This window comes from Leopardus geoffroyi, chromosome A1, assembly GCF_018350155.1.
Source record: "Leopardus geoffroyi isolate Oge1 chromosome A1, O.geoffroyi_Oge1_pat1.0, whole genome shotgun sequence".
NCBI classification, from domain to species: domain Eukaryota; kingdom Metazoa; phylum Chordata; class Mammalia; order Carnivora; family Felidae; genus Leopardus; species Leopardus geoffroyi.
In genome coordinates, this window is record NC_059326.1 from 124934247 (window position 1) to 124942333 (window position 8087).

Below are 8087 nucleotides of genomic sequence, written 5' to 3' on the forward strand. Positions count from 1 at the left end.
TCCAACGCTCTCTTGTCACTGTCAGAACTAATGCCGATCCCTCACTGGAGTCCTGAGACTTGAGTGGCTGCGGGGCCAGCAGGAGCCTCCAGAGTATTTCCAAAGCAGCCACACTTTTCTATCAGGGATGTGTTCACGTGGTACACACACATCTCGAGTTTATCATCCTGGACCATCAAGGAGAAAAGTCTGAGTTAAGGGATGACAGGCCTGGAGGAGCCAGGAGCAGGTAGAAGCAGCCCTTGAAGGAACACAGAACAGGAGGGCGGACACTGAGAGCCACAGCCCATACTTATGGGCATCAGTAGACTTAGGTGCTTGTTTCCACGATTTTCCACCCCCATCCCCACGAAATGCTACCAGAAAGCTTCTGGAACATTCTTCCCTGACAGGAACCAAAGCACCAGCTACTTACTTGTGCACCTGAGAGTAAAGCCATGTCACCTGACAGAAAAGATCTCATTCACGTGTGAAGGCAGACTCCAGCTGGGATCATCCAACGGCTCTACCCAGCAAAAATGCATAACCAAAAACCCAGAGCCAGTCGCTCACGGTCAACCTCCATTGCGTGGTGCTGCTTCAGACACGTCAGCGCAGACGCGACACTGCGTGCTGCCTGAGAAGGCGGCTTACGCATGCGCGGCTGCTGCAGCGCCCAACCTTGTGCTAGACCAGGACCTGCTTGAGGAGAGCGACGATGTGGGCGTGCTGCGCTCCTCACTTGTCACCTGGCTTCCCGTCGGCCCGCCGGTGTACCTCCTCCTTTGGGAGGCTTTCTTTCTTTTTTTTTTTTTTTTTTTTTTTAATTTTTTATTTATTTTTCAGAGACGGAGCATGAGCGGGAGAGGGGTAGAGAAAGAGAGGAAGACACTGAATCCAAAACATGCCCCAGGCTTTAAGCTGTCAGCCCACAGGCCGACATGGGGCTCGAACTCAAGAACTGTGAGATCGTGACCTGAGCCAAAGTCGGACGCTTAACCGACTGAGCCACTCAGGTGCCCCAGGATGGGAGACTTTCTAATGGGAATATCCTGAGTGTTGCATAGGTGTAAAATTCATTTCACTACAGATGTTTGAAACCAAAAAAGCCCTCAAGAGCCAGTGTGGGAAATCAGTGCCAGCTTATGACCAGGACCAGAGCATCCCAGTTGAAATCCTTCAGCTGCTCCACCTTGGAAGTGCCTCCAAGTGGGAGTTCTTGACCAATCTGCACATCACAGCTCTGCTAAATGCCTCACAGTGGACCTTGGAGTCCTACATGACCCACCTGCAGTACAAATGGATCCCGTGTAAGACAGCCACGTGGCTGACCTTAGTTCTCACTTCAAGAAGCAAATGGGCTTCAATGACTATGTCAGGGAAAGGGGAGGCAAGGTCCTGGTCTACTGTGAGGCTGGGATCTGTCATTCACCCACCATCTGCATGGTTTACCTCATGAAAAGCAAGCAATTCTGCATGAAGGATGCCTTCAATTACATCAGGCAGAGGAGGAGTGTGGTGGTCACCCCCAGCTTTGGCTTCACGGGCTAGCAGCTCCTGCAATAGGAGTCTGAGATCCTGCCTTCCACACACCCAGACTCCCTCCTTCCAATGAGAGGCAACCAGCTCTTCATTCATAGCCCATTTGCAGACACTGAGACCTGATACGTAGGGTTCCTACTGCACATTTCCTACCTCACTGCTGGCTCCAGTGCCCACCCATTCAACAGTCTCAGACCTCGGTAGAAGCCCCACGGCCATATCTACAGCCTACAAATATGGCTGGGAGAATCAGCCCAACCCCAAAAAACTATGATTTTAATTTTTTTTATTTTTTTAATCTTTATTTTTGAGAGAGAGAGAGAGAGACAGAGACACAGTGTGAGCAGGGAAGGGGCACAGGGAGAGGGAGACACAGAATCCAAAGTATGCTCCAGGCTCAGAGCTGTCAGCACAGAGTCCAACGTGGGGCTTGAACTCACGGACTGTGAGATCATGACCTGAGCTGAAGTCGGATGCCCAACCGACTGAGCCACCCAGGCGCCCCTGTGATTTTATTTTTTAAACTCAGATATTTCATACCTGTGCAATACTAAAAACCTCACTCTTTCCCACTGTAGGTGATAGTAAATGGCCACCGGGATTGCAAATGAACTTCAGACCAACCTTAGGGATAGGTTTTTGGAACTAAAGGAAGTTCAAGCCGTTAAGAAAACAGCATCTGACTACTGTACTTCCAGATCTGGTGACCTCTCAGGACTGCACAGTCTGTACACCTCCTAATTCGCCTTTTCCTTTCAAGCTTAAGGCAATAGATAACCTATAGCAAAATGGAAGAAAGTAGGTGCTAGATCAAGAGAAAAAGCAGTTAAGAAGCCAATTCATTTTGAAGGAAGCACAATTTCCACCTTATTTTAACATTGGCAATCTCAGAATCTCTCTCCGTTCCTTCAGGACATAAGCTTATCATCATCCAGTCAGAAAAATAATCCAACAGGTTTTGTAAGGACATAGTCTATATGCTGATTTGAAACCTCAATTTTTTTTTTTTTTTTTGAGATTCTGTCATGAGTCCAATGGAGGCAATTAGTTGAAGTAGTGAGACATCAACCTTTCTGAGTGTCCTGTCCCCTGTGGATTCTTCCCTGACTTTTGACTTTGCATGATTCTTATTCATACTTCAATTTTTCTTATTGCATCTCTCCACAAACTGTCTCTTGTGTCATTTGAAAAGAGTTCTGCAGAACTTAGACCAAATCAGGCCTTTGAGGTGGTGGCAGGAGATGGGAGGAGAAAAAGAATACCTACTGTTTAGGTCAGGTGGCATTGAAACAGCCATTTGCCCCAGCTAGTTGTCCTTGTATGTGCTTGTCTCGTCTTTTACAACATGTGTTTTCTTCCCTGCCCCTGGAGGTTGTCTTCAAGCTGTTGACTTCTGGAATTTTATAGATTTCTTCAAGAGAAAAAAACAGTCATTCCCTAAAATCCATATGAATATGAAGAAGAGCAATAGGTTACTGGTTATTGTTGTTGTTATTGTTTATAGTGTAAAATCAAAAAAAGTAAAAAGAAAAAAAAGACAGCCAAAAGCACAAGAACAAACCAAGGGCCACTGCTTCCTATGGCCACCACTCCACATGAGGCTTGTGCTATGAAGCTGGGCTGCCTTCCTCACAGCCTTCAACTATCTTTCTGCACGGGTGTGGGCACCTGGGTGGCTCTGTCTGTTAAGCATCTGACTTTGGCTCAGGTCATGATCTCGAGGTCTGTGGGTTGGAGCCCCGCATCGGGCTCTGTGCTGACAGCTCAGAGCCTGGAACCTGCTTCGAATTCTCTCTCTCTCTTCCTCTCTCTCTCTCCTCTCTCTCTGTCCCTCCCCCCCCTCAAAAATAAATATTAAAAAAGAAGACAGTACAGTCCTTTTTATGCATCCCAACACTTTTATGAATATCATAAGAAAAGTCTGTCAATTAAACATTCATGGTAAGTCATACTTCATTAACAAATTAACCAGCAGTTCATAAAATTTGTTTTTCTTAAAAGACCAAATCACACTGGCACACCTATACAATCAAAAGAAGAGAAACTTGACGTTTGTTTACTCTCATCAAAAAAAAAAAATTCAGACTATATATGCAAAATTATATAAATAAATATAACACAAGTAACGATAATAAGCACATTCCATCTTTAGAATGCTTCACCAACGTTAGCTAATGAACTCACACAACAAGCTTGTGAGGTAGGTGTTATTATCCTTGTTTTGCAGATGGAGAAACTGAGGAAGGAGGAGGTAATGACTGGCCCAAGGCAAGCATGAGTCAGCATCAAATGCAGAGTAGACTCTATGTTGAGACAATTTTTGTCTCTTAAAAACCAAGAAAACAAAACAAAACCAAAGGAGAAAATAATTCAGTTTAGAAAAATGAGTTTTAGTAAAGGGAATGGGTTTTTTTAAACTAGGAACAGAATTTCCAAACCTAATAATTTGTATGTCCCAAAGTTTCCCGCTAATTACCACCATCTCCTCTGCTTTATCTTTCTAGTGAGAAGTTGATGATAACTCTCTCTTTTGACCAGAGAAACTTTACCTTTTAATGAACAGGCTCTTATGGAATCGTAGTTAAATATGCAGTGAGCTTATGGAATTTCTATCAAATATAGTTTTTCTTTTTGTTTACATAAATTAATCTTCAAATTATCAGTGAAAGAAAAAGGGGTTAATCCAGTGTAATCCCTACACCTTCTCTAAATGCCTTCAAAAGCTATATCAAGTGTGAATATAGTAAGTGAAATCCTTCATGAATTTGTAAATTGCTTTAAATAAAGACCTTCAATAATAATTTTGTAGGAGAGGCTTGTTTTTGTAATTTATAGCTAAGCAGCTGTTGTTTTGGTGTCATCTTCAGTTTCTTTTACACACAAAAAAAAACTGAAAATGAGTCATGTGGACAGGAAGACCAGATTGCTTTACATGGTAAATGTTTTGGTATGCTTGCCTCTTAGAATTTTTAAAGTCTCAGGAAAGTAAATACCAGAAAAGATCATTCATTAACCATCACACAGGAGAAAATGTTAACCAATGATATGTTCAACTTATACTCCAATCGATTTTTATGTTTCATATAGATTGACATGCAGTAGCTGAGTGTGTGCGATAACAAATAGACTAGCAAATACAAGAGAGCTTCTCTGAGGCCCTGCAAAGCCTAGCACATGCCTCATCAAGGGTGTAAGAATTGACTTTTCAAGTGTTTTACTCTGGTATGCCTGTCCTTACCATTCACTCTTGTCCCCTTAGATGTGGCAAGAATCAGAAGCTGATGAAGAGCACATAGTTACTGGGGTTCCAGGGTGGTTCAGTCAATTAAGCATCCAACTAAGGCTCAGGTCATGATCTCAGTTCATGAGTGGGAGTCCCACATTGGGCTCTGTGCTGACAGCTCAGAGCCTGGAGCCTGCTTTGGATTCTGTGTCTCCATCTCTCTGCCTCTCCCCCCCACACACTGTTTCTCTCCCTCAAAAATAAATAAACATTAAGAAACTTAAAGTTTAAAAAAAAAAAGAAAAAATACATAGTTACTAATGTACTCAGTATATTCTTGACACTTGAGATGATGTATGTAAAGGTGCTTGGTAAATTACAAATTATAAGTCCCTTCTGTATACAAAAGTGTCATATATTTTGGTAATGTGATCATATCTAAGCTTTTGAATGAATATCAGTTAAAAGAAATTAACATTTACCCCAATATCTGTACATATATTTTATTCATTAATAAACTATATATGTGTACTTCTCTACTAATACAGTATACATATTATAAGACACACAAAAATAGAAATTGAAAATGGTTAAGAAAGATAAATAGAAAAGAATTTCTAGTATTTTCTTCCTCCTACCAATAGATTACCTTTAGAGACTATTGCTCTAATGGAATGTAAATCTATTTTCAAAATAAGGAGTGACAATTATAATTAATTTTTAGAATATACGTAAATACTGCTAAATATTACTAATTCTAGTGCTTTACATTTATTAACTTGTTTTATCTTGGTATCAGCCTTATGCAAGAAGCAATAATTATTATCTGCACTTCACAAATGATGAAATCAAGTCACACACTAGTTACCTAACTTGTCTGTGGCCACACAATTACAAAGGAGAAGGGATGGGACTTAAATCCAGGCAACTTAGAGTTAGACTTTAGCTAATCTGAAACTCTGAATGCCTGGCACATTATTATTATACTATACCAGTAAGAAATAGGGGCTTCTATGCATTAGTTTCCATAACACCTTCATAATGGCATGTATCTTACCATATTATAACTGTTGTTTTGAATATTTGTCTCTCCCACAAGAATGAAAACTCCTTGAGCTTGAGGACTGACTACTTTTATATTTGAATCACAGTGCTGGTATCTGGAAAGCATCTGTTGAATAAATGGCTAGATGAAGGAGAAAACAGATTTTTAAAATGGGCATATGGATGGATTGACCCAGACTGTCTTCTTCTTTTTTTAATGTTTTTATTTATTTTTGATACAGAGAGAGACAGAGCATGAGCAGGGAAGGGGCAGACAGAGAGGGAGACACAGAATCTGAAGCAGGCTCCAGGTTCTGAGCTATGAGCACAAAGCCCAATGCGGGGCTCGAACTCATGGACCATGAGATCATGACCTGAGCTGAAGTCAGATGCTCAACCCCCTGAGCCACCCAAGCGCCCCTACCCAGACTTTCTTCTTAATGGGATATTGTTCCATTGCTAAGCAAACACATAGAAAAATAACTTGATGTTATCCGAGCTCTTTCAGTAGGAATACTGTCCTACCCATGGGCCTTCCAATCTTTTGATCCTAGAGAAACAAAAAAGGTGAAAGTAGAAAGATAGGAATATTGTTTATAGAAATAATGTCTCTTGGGAACCTTATTCATATTTTATCTCATAAAAAAAGAAAAAAAAAACAGAGGTACCTGGTTGGCTCAGTCAGTTAAGACTCTTGATTTAGGTTCAGGTCATGATCTCACAGTTCGTGGGTTTGAGCCCCATGTCAGGCTCTCTACTGCCAGTGTGGAGCCTGCTTGGGATTCTATTTCTCTCTCTCTCTCTCTCTCTCTCTCTCTCTCTCTTGCTCTCTGACCCTCCCCCACATATGTATACTTTCTCTCTTCCCTCTCTCTCACTCAAATAAGTAAATAAACATTTAAAAAATTTAAAACAAAACAAAAAGAGAATCTGCTCTCATGCTCTGGAGTCAACAGGAAATCTATTTCATTACAACCTTAGCCTGGATACCTACAGGAAAAAAAAAAAAGATGGATGAATGAATGAATGATGGACTTGCCTTCCATGAAGTGGAATCCAGATATCCAGGTCTCATTCCAGTCTTAATCAAGCATATGTGGTTACACTTCCATTAGCAATATGACTCATTACAACACAATTTACCCAGACTGCAAGACTGATATCCCCAAAACATGACATTTCATGTTTCTTTTTCTTCATTTTGAGTGACAGAAACCAGCACCAGGATGTTATCCAAATCTTGAAATATTCCTTCCTGTATTTGAAGCTGGAAAAACTGCAAGGCACTCTGACCCAAACACACACTGTAATAAATATGTGCTATTTTCACCCCAGTTACTACTGTATGTAGCTTAAAATACAAAAGCCTCTAATAAAACAATGACTGTTTAACAAATCTAATGATGTACTTAATGTAATGTAATGGGCCTCATCTAAATACTATATAATTGTGTCTGTTTTTCATTGCTTTATATTCTTTCAAATAAAAGATGATTTTATAGAAGTTGAATTCTGGACTTTCTTTGCTATAATTACATATGTAATAATATTAACTATATATAATTACATTATATATAATTTTTTTATTTGAGCTGATTAGTGTTGTTCTTTGGTGCTTCTTTTAGCAATCAAATGCAATTACCACTGTTCTGTAATACTGCCTCTCAAAGTTGTTATTTCACTCTGAGAGCTGTGACTGTCTTGTCTTTATTTTTCCTCTTCAGGACAATGTCCACAACAGTGTTGCTAAATCTTTGCTGAATCGGATCACTATTAAACCACTTAGCAAAGGTAACATCTGTCAAAGATATGATTCGTTTTAATGAGTAGAAAGCGAGTAGAGTCCTACTTAAGTGTGGTTTGCTGGACCAGGAGAGCAGCCTCAACATCACCTAATAGCATTGTAAAAAATACCTTCACCAGGGTATCCTGAGTGGCTCAGTCAGTTAAGCATCTGACTTCAGCTCAGGTCATGATTTCATGGTCCATGAGTTCCATCCTTATGACAGCTCAGAGCCTGGACCCTGCTTTGGATTCTGTGTCTCCCTCTCTCTCCGCTCCTCCCTCACTTGCACTCTGTCTCTCAAAAATAAATAAACATTAAAAAAAAAAAAAGCCTTCACTAATCTAAAGCAACATTCCCTGACCCATTTCACCTATAGTAAAGGTGATATTTTGATCACCATTTATATCTGCAATAGAGCAATTTGGGAGGGAAAAAGAATTATTTAATTATCTCCTAAAACCCCAGCACTTCATAATAATTGTGAGTGCTTACTATGTGCTGCACACTATTCTA

General features: G+C 40.5%; 1 pseudogene; it reads left to right on the forward strand.

The window, feature by feature from the left end:
• Positions 1–294: 294 nt before the first annotated feature.
• LOC123579895 lies at positions 295–1795 on the forward strand (annotated as a pseudogene).
• Positions 1796–8087: the final 6292 nt, after the last annotated feature.